The following is an 18,854-nucleotide window of genomic DNA, read 5'->3' as shown; positions in this document are numbered from 1 at the left end:
CCCCTAACCCCATATCAAAACCATAAACTCTCACACCAAAATACCCAATCCCCACGTACAAACCCAACTACAACACTCGCATCAAAACCCTCAAACCCCCCCCCCCCCATCAAAAACCCCAACCCCGACAACAAATCCCACATCCCAACCCCCACATGAAAAACTCCAACCATAAGCCCACCCACTCCCAATCCGATCCCAAATCCCAACATGCAACCGACAAAAATACCCTTCCATAAATTTTATCATTTTTCTCTCTTTTTTTAAGTTCAATATTTTTTTCTTTTCCTCCAGTTCTGTCTTGAAAAATAAGTTTCAGTTCTTTTAAAAGTTTGAAGAAGAAGTAGAAAGTGAGAGGGTAAGAATTCCCATTTCTTCCCATCACTATCTTGATATTGCTGAAAAACAAGAAATACACAAATTACTTTTTTTGATATTAAATAAAATAATATTTTATTGCACATGCTCCTTTCCTATTCCATCTCCAAGCGCTGCATGACGTCATCGCCATACACCGAAGGGTCAGGGGCCCAGCGATGACGCGCACTGAAAGGGAGTCTTCAGTTTTCACTCCGTTTGTTTGTTTGTCCGGGTGATATCTCAGGCACCCCATGAGCTGGGAAGCTGAAATTTCGGCACAATAGTGAGCACATGCTTTTGCAAAAAATGTATTTTTGATTAATCAATTAATGTATTAATTACTTCATTATTATCGATTTATTAAGTACCTATTTTTTTTTTTTATCATCTGGGCGACATCTCTGGCACCTTTTCAGCTAAGAACCTGGTATTTGGACACGACAGTGATGTGGCTACAAAGGATATTTTTGAATTATTGATTGATCAATTAATCGATTAATTATTTGCTGATTAATCAATTGATCGATTAATTATTTTTTGATTAAGGAATTAATTATTTTATTTTATCAATTAATAAATTCTTTCATTAATTTTCAAAAAGTTACAGATTCAGATGAAACACTGGTAGTTTAGGTATGCTTTTAGCAAGTTGATTAAGGAATTAATTATTTTTCGATTATTATTTATTTATTTTAATTACACAATTAATCAATCAATTATTGTACACCTCTCCCTCCCAATACCGTCTCTAAGTGCAGCACGGTGGCAATGCGGTGCACTGGAGGGGATGTTATTTATTTATTTGGTGCGCTGGAGGGGATGCCATTTATTTATTTGGTGCGCTGGAGGGGATGTTATTTATTTATTTGGTGCACTGGAGCGGATGTTATTTATTTATTTGGTGCGCTGGAGGGGATGTTATTTATTTATTTAGTGCGCTGGAGGGGATGTTATTTATGTATTTAGTGTGCTGGAGGGGATGTTATTTATTTATTTGGTGTGCTGGAGGGGATGTTATTTATTTATTTGGTGCGCTGGAGGGGATGTTATTTATTTATTTGGTGCGCTGGAGGGGATGTTATTTATTTATTTAGTGCGCTGGATGGGATGTTATTTATTTCTTTGGTGCGCTGGAGGGGATGTTATTTATTTATTTGGTGCGCTGTAGGGGATGTTATTTATTTATTTAGTGCGCTGGATGGGATGTTATTTATTTCTTTGGTGCGCTGGAGGGGATGTTATTTATTTATTTGGTGCGCTGGAGGGGATGTTATTTATTTATTTGGTGTGCTGGAGGGGATGTTATTTATTTATTTAGTGCGCTGGATGGGATGTTATTTATTTCTTTGGTGCGCTGGAGGGGATGTTATTTATTTATTTGGTGCACTGGAGGGGATGTTATTTATTTATTTGGTGCGCTGGAGGGGATGTTATTTATTTATTTGGTGCGCTGGAGGGGATGTTATTTATTTATTTGGTGCGCTGGAGGGGATGTTATTTATTTATTTGGTGCACTGGAGGGGATGTTATTTATTTATTTGGTGCGCTGGAGCGGATGTTATTTATTTATTTGGCATGGGAGGCGGTGTATTTTGAATGGATCTGGACTTGTTTATTCCATTTTCAATCAACTGGACTTACCTCGCATCAATCACCATCCAACAAAAAAATCCAAGGGTCTCCAAGGTATAACTTGCATGCAGGGGCATCCAGGTAGAACTTGTGTGCTGGGTCGTCAGCATCGAAACCTTTTCCCCGAATCTCCCAGGTAGGTCGCACATTGTCAGTCATGAGGGTATTTCTGAGTCTCCCAGGTGGGTCGCACATTGTGAGTCATGAGGGTATTTATGAGTCTCCCAGGTGGGTCGCACATTGTGAGTCATGAGGGTATTTCGAATTTTGTGGATCTTTGTTGTTCAAAAGGTCTTCAAACAGGTCGATTATTTCACCTTTCATTTTGGTAAAAAGAGCGTTTTCAGCTCGTTTTTCTGATGCAATTTCCTGTGAAAGAAAAGATCAAAGTATTCATTAATTACATTATTCATTTAATACAATAATTTTTTAATACAACAATAGTATTACAGGTACAAATCAGGCTCTGCAAATGCAAAAAATAAAAAAAATTCCCACTGCGCTTTGTACTGACCTCAGACATCCCAAACCCCAGGAGTACCTCTGGCTGTGACTTCCTCTCTGCTGCCACCTCTGGTTCATTCGTGTGTTGCACCTTCCTCCCAACAGCGACGACTCCATCTACATCACTCTCAGACAACAAGGACAAACTTTTAACCACTCATCCCAACTCTCTCTCTTCTCCATTGGTGGAGATTTCAATTGTCACCATGCAACTTGGCTGGGTGTTGGTACCTCTCACACCTGCCATGGCACTTCAACAAAGGACTTCTGTGACTCCATGGGACTGACTCAATGTGTGAACTTTCCAACCCAGATTTCTCCCAATGGCAAATCCTCCCTCCTGTACTTGGTAATGATAAACTTTCCTGCAAATGTCTCCCGCTCTTCCTCTGCTCCAATTGGTTCATCTGATCATATGCTTGTGAAACTCAACATCGCTCTGGCTATTCTCAGAGATCTGCCTCAATGCTGGTGAGACTGGCATTTTTCTCAAGCAGATTGGCAGGGACAGCAAGCAGCCATTTTTCTTGAGGAATAATCTCCCATATCTGCTGGGTCACTTTGCCTTTGACATGCTGATGCTACTCTCCCAACTATGCATGGAAGCCTTCAATGTCAGACATGAGATCAGAACCGTCTCTCTGGACATTTCTCATGCTTTTGATGCAGTCTGCTATCCCACCTTGTCCTCCAAACGGTCTGCCTATGGCATCCAAGGCCAACTCCACACATGGCTGACTGACTTTCTCTACTCTCATGGCCGACGTGTGGCAATCAATGGAACCCTTTCATGTCCACTCCTTGTCAAGGCTGGAGTGCCCTAAGGCAGTGTTCTGGCCCAGTCTTATTCCTAATCTTCATCAATGATCTATCTGACTGTCTGGAAAATCCTCCATATCTATTTGATGATGACTCCACCCTCTGTCGTGACATCCCTCATTCTTCACACAGGTGGGCTGCAGCCTCTTCCCGATCTTCAAACCTTGAAAAAAATCACCACCTGGTCAAACATTTGGAATATTTATTTCAATCCTGACAAATCCCACACTCTTATTGTCCCTCTCCGAAAGAACCATCTGGCAAACCCTCCTAACTACCATCACAATCCTCTTGAGAAAGTTTTGACAAGTCAGTCAAACTCCTGAGTCTCACTCTCAGCCTTGATCTTTCTTGGGAAAACCACATTTCAAAGTTGGTCTCCATAGCCAGGTGCCGACTGGGCATCCTACTTGGTACAAAGTCCTCACTTGATTCATCTGAACCCCTGTCCACCGATAAGGACTTCATCCACAGCTTCATGGTGCACTGCTCTCCCCTTTGGGCTGGCTCCCTGCCTCACATCTTGCTCAGCTTGATTCCGTGGAACCCAACGCCTTCAAGATCATTGGAATCTCCTGCGCTGAAGCTGAGTCTTTGCCCCCAATGTGAGGGTTAGCAGCACTGATGTGGGCACCAGGGCTGGGTCTGAAAGCGAGGGCCAAGGCTTTTGGTGGGTGGGTCTGGGGCCCCGATGTGAGGGTCAGGGGCATAAGTTCCATGTGACGGCCAGGGATGGAGGCATGACAACCAAGACCTCAACAGATGTATCCTTGAAAGGCAATAGGTTGGCGCTTCACACTTCTCTGTTGTATAATTGCTGTGAGCACTCGAGGGCCAAGCTCGGAATTATATAACAGGAGGAATCTATTGAGGTATTGACCATCACAACTACATCCCCAACCCATACATCAAAACCCACACCCCCAACCCCATATCAAAACCATAAACTCTCACACCAAAACCCCCAATCCCCACGTACAAACCCAACTTCAAAACTCGCATCAAAACCCTCAACCCTCACATCAAAAACCCAACCATAAACCAGCCCCCCAATTCAAACCTGAACCCCAACATCCAAACCCACGTGAACCCTTCATTAAATTTTTTCTTTTTTTGTCTCTCTCTTTTTTAATCTTCAATGTGTTTTTCTTTTCCCCCAGTTCTGTCTTAAAAATGAAGTTTCAGTTCTTTTTAGTTTGTAGAAGTAGAAAGGGAGAGGGTAAGAATTCCCATTTATTCCCATCACTTTCTTGATATTGCTGAAAATGAATAAATAAATATATTACTGATTTAATATTAAATGATAAAATATTTCATTTAATTAATTTTCAATCAACGAAACTTGCCTCGTATCGATCACCATCCAACAAAAAATCCAAGGGTATCCAAGGTAGAATTCGTGTGCTGGGTCATCAAGGTAGATCTCGTGTGCTGGGTCATCAAGGTAGATCTCGTGTGCTGGGTCATCAAGGTAGATCTCGTGTGCTGCGTCACCAGGGTAGAACTCGTGTGCTGGGTCATCAAGGTAGATCTCGTGTGCTGCGTCACCAGGGTAGAACTCGTGTGCTGGGTCATCAAGGTAGAACTCGTGTGCTGGGTCATCAAGGTAGAACTCGTGTGCTGGGTCATCAAGGTAGAACTCGTGTGCTGGGTCATCAGGGTAGAACTCGTGTGCTGGGTCATCAGGGTAGAACTCGTGTGCTGCGTCATCAAGGTAGAACTCTTGTGCTGGGTCAGCAGGGTAGAACTCGTGTGCTGGGTCATCAGGGTAGAACTCGTGTGCTGGGTCATCAGGGTAGAACTCGTGTGTTGGGTCATCAGGGTAGAACTCGTGTGCTGGGTCATCAGGGTAGAACTCCTGTGCTGGGTCATCAAGGTAGAACTCGTGTGCTGGGTCAGCAGGGTAGAACTCGTGTGCTGGGTCATCGAGGTAGAACTCGTGTGCTGGGTCATCAGGGTAGAACTCGTGTGCTGGGTCATCAGGGTAGAACTCGTGTGCTGGGTCATCAGGGTAGAACTCGTGTGCTGGGTCATCAAGGTAGAACTCGTGTGCTGGGTCAGCAGGGTAGAACTCGTGTGCTGGGTCATCCAGGTAGATCTCGTGTGCTGGGTCATCAGGGTAGAACTCTTGTGCTGGGTCAGCAGGGTAGAACTCGTGTGCTGGGTCATCAGGGTAGAACTCCTGTGCTGGGTCATCAAGGTAGAACTCGTGTGCTGGGTCAGCAGGGTAGAACTCGTGTGCTGGGTCATCAAGGTAGAACTCGTGTGCTGGGTCATCAGGGTAGAACTCGTGTGCTGGGTCATCAGGGTAGAACTCGTGTGCTGGGTCATCAGGGTAGAACTCGTGTGCTGGGTCATCAAGGTAGAACTCGTGTGCTGGGTCAGCAGGGTAGAACTCGTGTGCTGGGTCATCCAGGTAGATCTCGTGTGCTGGGTCATCAGGGTAGAACTCTTGTGCTGGGTCAGCAGGGTAGAACTCGTGTGCTGGGTCATCAGGGTAGAACTCGTGTGCTGGGTCATCAGGGTAGAACTCGTGTGCTGGGTCAGCAGGGTAGAACTCGTGTGCTGGGTCACCAAGGTCTGTGTGTGTGCGTGTGTGTGTGTGTACGTGTGTGTGTGTGTGTGTGTGTGTGTGTGTGTGTGTGTGTGTGTGTGTGTGTGTGTGTGTGTGTGTGTGTGTGTGTACGTGCGTGTGTGTACGTGCGTGTGTGTACGTGTGTGTGTGTACGTGTGTGTGTGTGTGTGTGTGTGTGTGTGTGTACGTGTGTGCAATCCTGCAAAGTACAGGGAAAGACTCGGATCAAATCACTTTCAGCACAGATGACTTTGTCACTCAATAACCTTTTCTGATTTAAATAGTTAATATTATGAGAGGCAATGACAAAATCATTACAAGAAAACTTTTTCCCAGGATGGAATGACAGAACCAGGGGGGAAAAGGTTGCGAGTAAATATGAGCGTTGGCATGGTAACAAGTCTGGTATTTCACAAAGAGAGTCATTAATATATGGAATTATCATCCTGGGAAGATGGTCGCAGCAGGGACGAGAGAGACGTTAACATGGAATTGGACAGGTACCGATAGAGGGGTACATTGACGGGATTGTAGCGGTTACCTTATTGGGACATAATCCACGGGCACGGGCCAGTGGGGCATTTGATGGTGTGGGCGTGGCGTGCGCGCGGTTGTTGGAGCCACGCCCTCCGAAGAGGGTTTTGGCGTTATAAATATAAAAGCTGCACGAGTTCCGTTCGCGATTTCAGTGCTGTTGGAATAAAGGAGCTTTGAACAGCTAAGAAATGTCTCGTCCTCTCGTCATCTGCAACACCTACACTGGTGACCCCGTCTAGCTCTCGGCGTTTCGGAGCTTCAAACGAACATGGCGAAAAGCGCAGTTTCGATTAAACTGCCGGAGTTTTGGGAACGACAAGGACCGCAAGTACGAGACGCTAATGGCACTGCCGCTCGTAACCTTCGCGCGCACTGCGGCCGAGCACCTCCTCTGCGACCAGAGTGGTGAGCCTTCTCCAGGATCCTCCGAAGGGACGCAAGTACGAGACGCTGGTGGCACTGCTGCTCGTCACCTTCGCGCGCACTGATGCTGGCGGCACTGCTGCTCGTCACCTTCGCGCGCACTGCGGCCAAGCACTGCGCTCGTAACCTTCGCGCGCACTGCGGCCGAGCACTGCTGCTCGTAACCTTCGTGCGCACTGTGGCCAAGCACCTCCTCTGCGACCAGAGTGGTGAGCCTTCTCCAGGATCCTCTGAAGGGACGCAAGTACGAGACGCTGGCGGCACTGCTGCTCGTCACCTTCGCGCGCACTGATGCTGGCGGCACTGCTGCTCGTCACCTTCGCGTGCACTGACGCTGGCGGCACTGCTGCTCGTCACCTTCGCGTGCACTGATGCTGGCGGCACTGCTGCTCGTAACCTTCGCGCGCACTGACGCTGGCGGCACTGCTGCTCGTCACCTTCGCGCGCACTGATGCTTGCGGCACTGCTGCTCGTCACCTTCGCGTGCACTGACGCTGGCGGCACTGCTGCTCATCACCTTCGCGTGCACTGACGCTGGCGGCACTGCTGCTCGTCACCTTCGCGTGCACTGACGCTGGTGGCACTGCTGCTCGTCACCTTCGCGTGCACTGACGCTGGCGGCACTGCTGCTCGTCACCTACGCGCGCACTGGTGCTGGCGGCACTGCTGCTCGTCACCTTTGCGTGCACTGGCGCTGGCGACACTGCTGCTCGTCACCTTCGCGTGCACTGACGCTGGCGGCACTGCTGCTCGTCACCTTCGCGTGCACTGACGCTGGCGGCACTGCTGCTCGTCACCTACGCGCGCACTGGTGTTGGCGGCACTGCTGCTCGTCACCTTCGTGCGCACTGGCGGCACTGCTGCTTGTAACCTTAGCGCACACTGAGGCCGAGCACTGCTCGAGCCTGCTCGACACTGCCGAGCGCACCCGCAAACTACTTTCTCTACCCGGTCTGGACGATTCCAAGCCGTCGGAGCCATGTTGTCTCTCCTGGGCAGCCACCGACCATGTTTCCTCTTCAAAGAACTGCTCCTGCAACAGCTGCCAGGACTGGCACGGTCAGCCCTAGCTAACTCGGCTGTCTCGGATTTCCGGCCCTGGCCAGGGAAGCAGACGAGTATTTCTCTGCCAGACAGCAATGTGGTGCGGCCGCAGGGGACAACGGCCCCGTCGAGCCTCCGCCGCTGGCGGACACCGTCGCGCTTTACTGAAGAGGGCCATGAGGAACCTCAGCAGCCTTCACCCCCCCCACCCCCCCGAGGCCCGTGGGGAACCTCAGCAGCCCCGGGAGGCCCGTGAGGAACCTCAGCAGCCACCCCCGAGGCTCGTGAGAGACCTCAGCAGCCTCCCCCGAGGCCCGTGAGGAACCTCAGCAGCCTCGGGAGGCCCGCGAGGAACCTCAGCAGCCTCCCCCGAGGCCTTGACCAGCCCCTCGGTTGGCTCAACCCCACAGCGGGGCCGTCCCCCGTCGGGTAAGTCCCCGGTTGGCCCGCCCACCGCCAGGCCGCTCACAGTCCCTCCTCGGGTCATCAGTCGTTTCGACCGGGTGGTTAAGGCCCCCCGAAAACTGACATTGCCCATGCGAGTGCATTCTGGGGGGGGGGGGGGGGGGGGCGCATGTAGCGGTTACCTTATTGGGACATAATCCACAGGCACGGGCCAGTGGGGATTTTGATGGTGTAGGCGTGGCGTGCGCGCGGTTGTTGGAGCCACGCCCTCTGAAGAGGGTTTTGGCGTTATAAAAGCTGCACGAGTTCCGTTCGCGATTTCAGTGCTGTTGGAATAAAGGAGCTTTGAACAGCTAAGAAATGTCTCGTCCTCTCGTCATCCGCAACACCTACAGGATGAAGGTTTAACATGGAATTTGTTTGTTCAATGTTTAGTGTTCAACTTGGCAACAGTTTTGGAGTTTTATTTGAAATTGTTTATTTTTAATTTAATGAACAATAACAATGAGCGATTAAAGCATAAACGATCCATGTCCGACATTTGTACGTGATGCAGCTTCCCCTGGTACGTGATGCAGCTTCCCCTGGTACGTGATGCAGATTCCCCTGGTACGTGATGCAGGTTCCCCTAGTACGTGATTCAGGTTCCGCTGGTACATGATGCAGGTTCCCCTGGTACGTGATGCAGGTTCCCCTGGTACGTGATGCAGGTTCCCCTGGTACGTGATGCAGGTTCCCCTGGTACGTGATGCAGGTTCCCCATGTACGTGATGCAGGTTCCCCTGGTACGTGATGCAGGTTCCCCTGGTACGTGATGCAGGTTCCCCTGGTACGTGATGCAGGTTCCCCTGGTACGTGATGCAGGTTCCCCTGGTACGTGATGCAGGTTCCCCTGGTACGTGATGCAGGTTCCCCTGGTACGTGATGCAGGTTCCCCTAAACGTGATACAGGTTCCCCTATACGTGATGCACGTTCTCCTACACGTGATACAGGTTCCCCGATACGTGATACAGGTTCCCCTATACGGGATGCAGGTTCCCCTATACGTGATGCAGGTTCCCCTACACGTGATGCAGGTTCCCCTATACGTGATGCAGGTTCCCCTATACGTGATGCAGGTTCCCCTATACGTGATGCAGGTTCCCCTATACGTGATGCAGGTTCCCCTATACGTGATACAGGTTCCCCTATACCTATACGTGATACAGGTTCCCCAGTACCTGATGCAGGTTCCCCTATACGTGATACAGGTTCCCCTGTACGTGATGCAGGTTCCCCTATACGTGATACAGGTTCCCCTATACGTGATGCAGGTTCCCCTATACATGATGCAGGTTCCCCTATACGTGATGCAGGTTCCCCTATACGTGATGCAGGTTCCCCTATACGTGATGCAGGTTCCCCTATATGTGATGCAGGTTCCCCTATAAGTGATGCAGGTTCCCCTATAAGTGATGCAGGCTCCCCTGGTACATGATGCAGGTTCCCCTAAACGTGATGCAGGTTCCCCTATACGTGATGCAGGTTCCCCTATACGTGATGCAGGTTCCCCTATACGTGATACAGGTTCCCCTATACGTGATGCAGGTTCCCCTATACGTGATGCAGGTTCCCATGTACGTGATGCAGGTTCCCCTATACGTGATACAGGTTCTCCTATACGTGATACAGGTTCCCCTATACGTGATACAGGTTCCCCTATACGTGATACAGGTTCCCCTATACGTGATGCAGGTTCCCCTATACGTGATGCAGTTTCCCATATACGTGGTGCAGGTTCCCATATACGTGGTGCAGGTTCCCATATACGTGATGCAGGTTCCCCTATACGTGGTGCAGGTTCCCCTATACGTGATACAGGTTCCCCTGTGCGTGATGCAGATTCCCCTGTATGTGGTGCAGGTTCCCCTATACGTGATACAGGTTCCCCTGTGCGTGATGCAGATTCCCCTGTACGTGATGCAGGTTCCCCTATACGTGATACAGGTTCCGCTGTGCGTGATGCAGATTCCCCTGTATGTGGTGCAGGTTCCCCTATACGTGATACAGGTTCCCCTATACCTATACGTGATACAGGTTCCCCAGTACCTGATGCAGGTTCCCCTATACGTGATACCGGTTTCTCTTGTACCTGATGTTTTGTACCTGGTGTTGATGATTTTGTGGTGCAGGTTCCCCTCTACGTGATACCGGTTCCCCTTGTACCTGATGTTTTGTACCTGGTGTTGATGATTCCCCAGTACCTGATAATAACCAACGAGTGATTACTGTACAAACAACCAAAGAGGTTCCCCTATACGTGATACAGGTTCTCCTATACGTGATACAGGTTCCCCTATACGTGATACAGGTTCCCCTATACGTGATACAGGTTCCCCTATACGTGATGCAGGTTCCCCTATACGTGATGCAGGTTCCCCTATACGTGATGCAGGTTCCCCTATACGTGATGCAGTTTCCCATATACGTGGTGCAGGTTCCCATATACGTGGTGCAGGTTCCCATATACGTGATGCAGGTTCCCCTATACGTGGTGCAGGTTCCCCTATACGTGATACAGGTTCCCCTGTGCGTGATGCAGATTCCCCTGTATGTGGTGCAGGTTCCCCTATACGTGATACAGGTTCCCCTGTGCGTGATGCAGATTCCCCTGTACGTGATGCAGGTTCCCCTATACGTGATACAGGTTCCGCTGTGCGTGATGCAGATTCCCCTGTATGTGGTGCAGGTTCCCCTATACGTGATACAGGTTCCCCTATACCTATACGTGATACAGGTTCCCCAGTACCTGATGCAGGTTCCCCTATACGTGATACCGGTTTCTCTTGTACCTGATGTTTTGTACCTGGTGTTGATGATTTTGTGGTGCAGGTTCCCCTCTACGTGATACCGGTTCCCCTTGTACCTGATGTTTTGTACCTGGTGTTGATGATTCCCCAGTACCTGATAATAACCAACGAGTGATTACTGTACAAACAACCAAAGAGGTTTCTTACGTTGGGTGCTTCATCAGTTGACTCCATCCTGGTCGCCATCTTGCGTCTCCTCATGAGGCGTCTCTTGATGATGTAAACACTCGGGTGTGCTTGGTAATTTCCCATCGTGTATCGATTAAAGAATATCGATTAATCAGGACCAGAAGATGCACTTTCTTCATTCCACCAAGTTCCACCAACTGTCATTGCGCTTGTTCTTCGTGACGTAAGACTCGTGGAGGTAGCCATGGCAACGTGTACGCATAATGCATTAAAGTACCAAACAATGTGAATCGAAAGAAAATTCAAAGTATGTTAAATATTTATGAAGTAAGTTAGTAAACTTATTAAGTTACGGTTTAAATTATGATGAACATGCAGTAAAGTTTACATTTTACCTGCAGTAAAATAAACGGTAACTTTGAAGTTTCATCCTTCGTTATCTTGAGGTTTTAAAATTTATTCAACTTGTTGAAACTTTTTTCTCTTTCAACCTGCAAGGAAATCGATAGTTTGTCTCGTGCGAATGTTGATCAATAATTCTGTGTCTTCACAAGCAGAAAATAAAAATATGAAGAACAGTCCTGAGAGTGCAGAGGGTGTTCCGTTATCAAGCGGCTTGCTATCGCTTGCCAAGCGGTTCGTTTGATACAACACGTTCAAGTAAGCACTCCAACGGAACGTAGAGCTCGGCACCGCTTAACAATAGGGCGGTCTCCATGGAAACCATGCAATCTCGGTACTCAAGCAAACACTGTTCGGGTTTCAGTTTTTACTCGAGCCTCTGGTGCTGTGTTATGGCAGGCGTGACAGGTCACGTGGCCACCTCAGCGTGGGAACCGCTGATCCAGATTCATTGCAAGTGATGTGTGGAGTGTAAAGTGAAGTGCACAGACTGATAGTTTAGGGTTAGGTGGAGTGAAGTGTGGAGTGAGACGTTGTGTGGGGTCTATGGAGTGTGTGTCGTGTTACGGATTCGTCACTTCCATCTTTGTGGTTTTCATCCACTTGAAGCATTTTTAGTTTCAGGTACTATTATTGTTACGGTTTTGGTGTCAAATGGAGATAACTGTCTTCAAAGGTAAAAATAATGTTTCAGAAGAAAAATGAAATGGGTGAAGAAGAAACCGGAAGAAGAAGAAGAAGAGGGGCCGGGCGATAGGATCGAAAGAGATCGGTGAAGAAAGGCTTATCTGCTTCGTGGTGGCGAGCGGACCTTGTGGACATTGGTCACGAGCGAATGTTGGGATTCGGGAAAGGGATTCCCGTGACAGTGTCGTTATTGCTGTTGCAAATAAACCTGCGTGATGGGTTTTGGTTCCAAGAGTGAATCACCGTTGGAGAGCAAGCTGACGCCTCCATTAGCGGCCGGTCCGCCATCTCACCTCGCACCAGCCCTTCGCCCGGTTCCATGTGTGTCTCGTGGGTTTTCCCGGAGCGACCTCAGCGTGGGAACCGCTGATTGTTCATGTCAGCTTCATTGTCAGGTGAACGGAAGGTGTGAGTTTCCACTCACCTTTTGGGTGAATCATTACCAGACCGACTTCGGCCCGACCTCTCGCCAAGCGGCTCTTCTGCAGCTTTGACTGTCGACCGACCTGGGTTCAGGTCCCAGTGCGACCTTTTCGTGTGATCACCGGAGCGGGGATCGACTTTGGGGAATGTTACAGTTCACTCACGTTGGAGTACTGAGTTATTGATGGTTCCATCATAGGAATAGTATGGTTTATGATGTGCAAGTGAGAGTTTCCTTTTACTTGCGTTAGGCCTAAGTGTTATTATTGTGTGGGGTTGAATGCAATAACTGGTTTTGTATCAATTGCTTGGTGTGGTTCCACCATTGGTCATTGGGACACACACATAACAGCACATCTTTCTGCCGTGACTCCTTTCGAGGCTCGGAGGTACACCGTGGCCGGTGTTTGAGGAGGAGCACGTAACAGTAGTGTGTGGAATCTCTTACACTTACACCCTGAGTGTAGTCCAGCGGAATTGTGAAAAAGCATGTTGTAGCGTCATTATGAAGTTTTTTTGTCGATTCATCATCTCTGAGCTATCCTGAATCAGAATCAGGCGGGTGCCAGACTGGCACCCTTGAGGATTTTTTTTTAGAGGCAAAAAACAAAATGGCCGCCACTGATTTCCGATTAATTTTGTTTTGTGCAATATCTTCAATATCTACCAACTTCTAACAACTCTAATAACTTCAACAAGACACTAACCAAGAAAGTGACCCTGATTACTTCAACCAAAAAGAGCATCAAGGTGGATGGACCTGTGTATGATACCGAATTGATCTACACCCGAGTTATATGTCTCCAACAGTACAGAGATATAAATATCAAAGATGTCCTCTCTTACGAACTGTCCCCTGTGCCAACGTCCTTGTTCGATGAGAGCGGCGTGATGCGGGCTCAGTCAAAAGCAGTCCTGAAGACGAAACTCCAAGTTCAGCAATCGAGTCGAACCCAAGTTGTTCCAGATGCTGTCATCATCGATGGATGCGCTTTGCTATGGACAGTACACTGGCCCACAAATGGTACAGTTAAGGATTATGTGATCAACTTCATGGGGACCATTAAGTACCATTTCAAATGTTGTGACGTATACCTGATTTTCGACAGGCACATCAAATGCAGCACAAAGCAAATGACAAGATCCAGTCGTGCAGGTCGTGATGCAAGTCGAAAACATCAGCTCAACTTACACACAACACTTCCTGCGCAAAAGGTAGTCCTCAATGTAGCCTCCAACAAAATACAAGTGATCGATGTGTTATGTCAGTATCTAATGACCCACATTCAGAACAACCAGAACAAACTGGTTATCACCGGAAAAGATCCAACACCAGTACAAGTATGGAACAATTCCATTCTCGGGAGACGGGATCTGAAAACACAACATGAAGAAGCAGATGTCATCATCATCCATCATTTAGTCCAAATAGTGTCAGGTATCAGTGAGGACTCGCACATCAAAGTTGTCTGCGACGATACAGATGTCTTTGTCCTGCTGCTTCATTTCTACCTCAAGGAAAAGATGACTGTGAATGTCCGCATGGAGAGTCCATGTGCTGGGAGGGCCAACATAGACATACGGCAGACAGCACTGAAACACAAAAGTATCGCAGAATATCTACCTGCTGCACATGCTCTGACCGTTAGCGATACTGTGTCGTATTTATTTGGTATTGGAAAGGCCACAGCATTGAAGGTACTAATGAGAGGACATCACCTCACCTCACTTGATCAGATGGAAGCAGACAAGGAAAAGATGAGATCTGAAGCAACTACTTTTATTGCTGCCTGTTATGGTTCCAAAGTGGAAGGTGATAAGGCCACACACCGGTATCATTTGTGGAAGTCAAAGATGGCCAACTCCAAGATTACATCTGCTCCAAAATTAAAGTCGTCGCCCCCATCACATGATGCCTTTGTTCAGCATGTACAACGTGCTCATTATCAAGTATTGATATGGAAATCAGCCACTCAGCCAGACCCTCCAAACTTGGACCCCATTCGGTACGGATGGCAAGAAGGTGAGGACGGTGCAACTTAGTGTCCAACCACACTCCCACCTGACGTGTCTGCTGCACCGGTCACCATTCTGCAGCTGATTAAGCGTGGATGCTCCGCCAGTCGGCCCTGTTCTACAGGGAAGTGTGGTTGTGTGGTAGCACAGACGTCATGTTCGATATTTTGCAGTTGCAGTGGTGAATCATACTGCTGCAACGAACAGACAAGGGCAGTAGCTGCTTATCAGGACGAAGATGATGAAGATTGAACATCGTGTAAAACATTAATAAGGATGCATGTTGCTCCAAAAGAAAGTTATTATTTGTCAGTCTGAAAATAAAAGTAAATTTCAAAATCATAGACTTGTTTTGTCCACTTTTTGTTTGAAAAAAAATTTTGTTTTTGTTTTTTTGTATACTGAATCGAGGCTCGTGAAAGAGCTAACATTTATTTCACAAACAAATCAACCAGACAAACAAAATATATAAAAAGAGGGAGCGGAGGACAAGATGGGGAGAGAAGGGGAAGCACACAAACACAACATTTGAGAGCAGGGAGAAGTGTGGGAGGGAGAGGGCTTGGGGGGAGGAGGCGTGGGAAGGGGGGGGGGGGGGGGGGGGGAAGAGGTATAAAACACAAGGGGACCGAAATTATCAGGGGTAGAAAAGATCAAGGTTTTGGATGGGGGAAGATAAGAGATGGTGGTGAACAGCTTTTTTAAAGACCTGGAGGGTGGGTGGAGTGGGATTGAAGAGAGTGAGGGAGTTTGTTCCAGAGGCGGGAGAAAAGAGGAGTGAAGGTGAGCAGGAAGTCTTGATTTTGGCAGTTTAACCATAAGAGGGTTGCAGGCAGATCTTGTGCGACCTGAAGGAATATTGGGGGGACAGAGCCCAGAGAGAGCTGGGGGGCAATTGTTATGTTTATTTACAACGCAAGTTTTACAAAACAAAATCCATGGTCATTGTCAACTGTCCACATGTATCCAAATATATTTGTGTAAAAAGCGCAATCCAATATAATAACCAATGCATTAATAATTGCAAATAAGTTACTTCGGCTGTCATAAATACATATTTGGTTGTGACTGTTATTGTATTAATATTTGAAGGTTCATCGAATTCAATTTCTAACTAGAAGTTATCAATGGAACTGCAAAATAGCCTTTTTATATCGGGAAATGGTGGCCATCTTGAAAATATGACACAGGATTAATATATACACCTTTAATCTTATCATTATCGGATTCCTTGACAATGAAAACATAGAAGTAGACACCAAAATTGTGTTTACAAGTGCATTAGAAGTGAAGATATTGGCAAAAACAGAATTTATCGGAAAGTCGTGGCGGCCATTTTGTTTTTCGCCTCTTAAAAAAAATTCCTCAAGGGTGCCAGTGTGGCACCCGGCTGATTATGCTTCAGGATAGGTCAGAGATGATGAATCAACCAAAAAACTTCATGATGACGCTCAAGCACGCTTTGCCTTGAAACACCTGTTTGGCACCTGGACTAGTGAGAATGTGAGGGGATGTATGGAGGTAAATTCTGCATACATCCCTTCACAGGTTGTTCCTTCATGTTCATGAACAAATAGTTTTCACAATGGATCGAAATTTAATAATGTAATTAATTCCTTCTCAGGTTGATGATGCTCTGCTTATCAACTTCACAGCTTGTGACCTCCAAGGTCACCTTCATACCTGGCTCTCTGACTTCCTCCACTCGCGCAATGAATGTGTTGCCATCAATTGAACCCTCTTCCAATGGAGACTGTTGTGCTCAAATTCTGCAGTATTTGCTCGAGTCTTCCTCTGCATCTATTCCAATACAATGGAAACCATCTCTTCTCTTTTTTGCAGAAGACTCCATAACATACCACACACTATCCCCATCTGATGAAGAGGTAGAGAGCTGCTACGTTACTCTCTGCTGATTTGGAATTCATCAGAAGCTCATCCAAAAGATGAAACGTCTCCTTCACACCTGGGAAATCTCACTGTCTCACCCTCACCGTCTCTCTGGGACAATCTTCAACTGAACTACCCAATGTATTTTCTTTTGTATACAGAGTCAATGGTAGTGGAAGAGCGAGAACACTGGATGGATCAGGATGCAACAGAACATAATGAATAGTAGAGAGAGGGAGGACACCTACAGTGGAGTTGAAGGACAAAATAGAGGGAGACTTGGGTGTGGGGAGGAATGGGGGGACAGAAATGATGGATACGGCAGACAAGATGGATACAGAAGGGAACTCCCAGGAAAGAAAAACTGGAAATTTGTAAGGGATTCGGTTTGGGGGCGGAGGGGTTTTGGAATGGGGGTGATCGGCGGTACAAGACTGAAGATCTGGATGGAAGTGGCCAGACGGAAGCCAAACAGTTCAATCTTGGTTTCATCAGACCACAGAATCTTGTTTCTCACAGTCTGAGAGTCCTTTAGGTGCTTTTTTGCAAACTCCAAGTGGGCTTTCATGTGTCTTTCACTGAGGAGAGGCTTCCGTCTGGCCACTCTGCCATAAAGCCCAGTTCGGTGGAGTGTTGCAGTGATGTTTGTCCTTCTGGAAGTTTCTCCCATCTCCACACAGGATCTTTGGAGCTCAGCCAGAGTGACCATCGGGTTCTTGGTCACCTTTATTACCAAGGCCCTTCTCCCCCGATTGCTCAGTTTGGCCGGGCGGCCAGCTCACCAAACTTCTTCCATTTAAGAATTATGGAGGCCACTGTGCTCTTGGGAACCTTCAATGCAGCAGAGATTTTTTCGTAGGCTTCCCCAAATCTGTGCCTCGACACAATCCTGTCTCTGAGTTCTGCAGGCAGTTCCTTCGACCTCATGGCTTGGTTTTTGCTCTGATATGCATTGTCAGCCATCAAGGTGTAGAAACATCTCAAAGATGATCAAGAGAAAAAAGTGAAGGAGTCTGAATACTTTCTGAATGCACTGTATACCCCATGGGGAGTTGATGACGTGCCAAGTTGAAAAAAAAATTTGTTGAGCGGTTTTGGAGACATCTATATTTTTTCTTTAATTCAATATAGTTGTCATACCAGGTGATCTATGATGTCAGAGTTAATGATAAAATATTCTCCATGGGGGAGTCCGTCCTATGTTTAAAGTTAAACTTTCGCATCGATCAGACAAGGGGTTGCAGAGAAAAAAAACCGGAGGAGGAGGAGGAGAAGGATGCTGAAGAGCACTTACCTGAACGGCCTCCACCTGACGTCTTCAACCTGTAGAAATTAACTCAAACAACACGGTTTTTTAAACATGTACAAAAAGAAACAGGTTTATTTTTGGAATGCCAGTGACAAAGAAAAAAATGCACGATAATAAATAATGTCCCTAAATGGGACGTCCCCACACACAGACACAAAGACAGACGAGGGATAAAATAAATGCTGGATAAATAATTGCGTGTGGTTGGCACTGAGCTCTCTAGCAGTCCTGGCACCTCGTCAAGACCCGTCTCAGGCCCCCGTCCCTGCGCGGGAACCCGGCCGCGGTCCCTGCCTTGGCTGGAAGTAGGCCTCAGTCCACCCTCGCTCACTAGGCCGCGTTCACTGCCACAAAGTCGGTCCTTCGAGCGACGAGAACGGCAGGTGTGCAGCTCGCGCCTCCAGTCGCGCCTGTCCTCACGAACTCCACACAAAACAAACCCCGCCGTTCCTGGCCCGTGGCTCTTCCTCCTCACGATCGGTGTAAGCTCAACATCCCTTGCAAAGAGCGCTATAAAAATGTTCATGCGCTCGTGAAGAAATCCAACGAATCCCATTCGCGCAATCTACTCCGACCGTTTGGTGTGTCCAGAACAAAGAGCAAGGCGAGCGAGAGAAGCAGGGGGAAATGTCGGGTCTCGACCATTCGCAATCAAATCCCAGAACAAGAAGCAAGAGGGACGTCCACTCACAATCACATCGGAACTGAGAAGCAGACCCAAAATGTCCCCCACTCCAACTCTTTTGTCCACGCCGCTCTGACATCATCTGTCCTGCTTCACCAATCAGCGTGTCTTCTTACCATCTCCTGTCAATCAACTCCTGCCCAATCACTGCCTTTCTTGGCGTG

At 47.7% G+C, this 18,854-nt stretch overlaps 1 long non-coding RNA gene across 1 annotated transcript; it reads right to left on the bottom strand.

Moving 5' to 3' along the window:
- Window positions 1-204: 204 nt before the first annotated feature.
- LOC137438430 (uncharacterized) lies at window positions 205-4,986 on the bottom strand. Its single transcript, XR_010986693.2, has 3 exons — window positions 2,534-4,986; window positions 2,002-2,361; window positions 205-398 (listed from the first exon to the last, which is right to left on the bottom strand). It is a non-coding gene; the product is annotated as an uncharacterized LOC137438430 (long non-coding RNA).
- Between the last annotated feature and the right edge of the window lie 13,868 nt (window positions 4,987-18,854).

This window comes from Myxine glutinosa, chromosome 13, assembly GCF_964187855.1.
Source record: "Myxine glutinosa chromosome 13, kmMyxGlut1.1, whole genome shotgun sequence".
Lineage (NCBI taxonomy): Eukaryota > Metazoa > Chordata > Myxini > Myxiniformes > Myxinidae > Myxine > Myxine glutinosa.
Note: the sequence above shows the minus strand (reverse complement) of the source record. Positions and strands in the feature narration are given on the sequence as shown.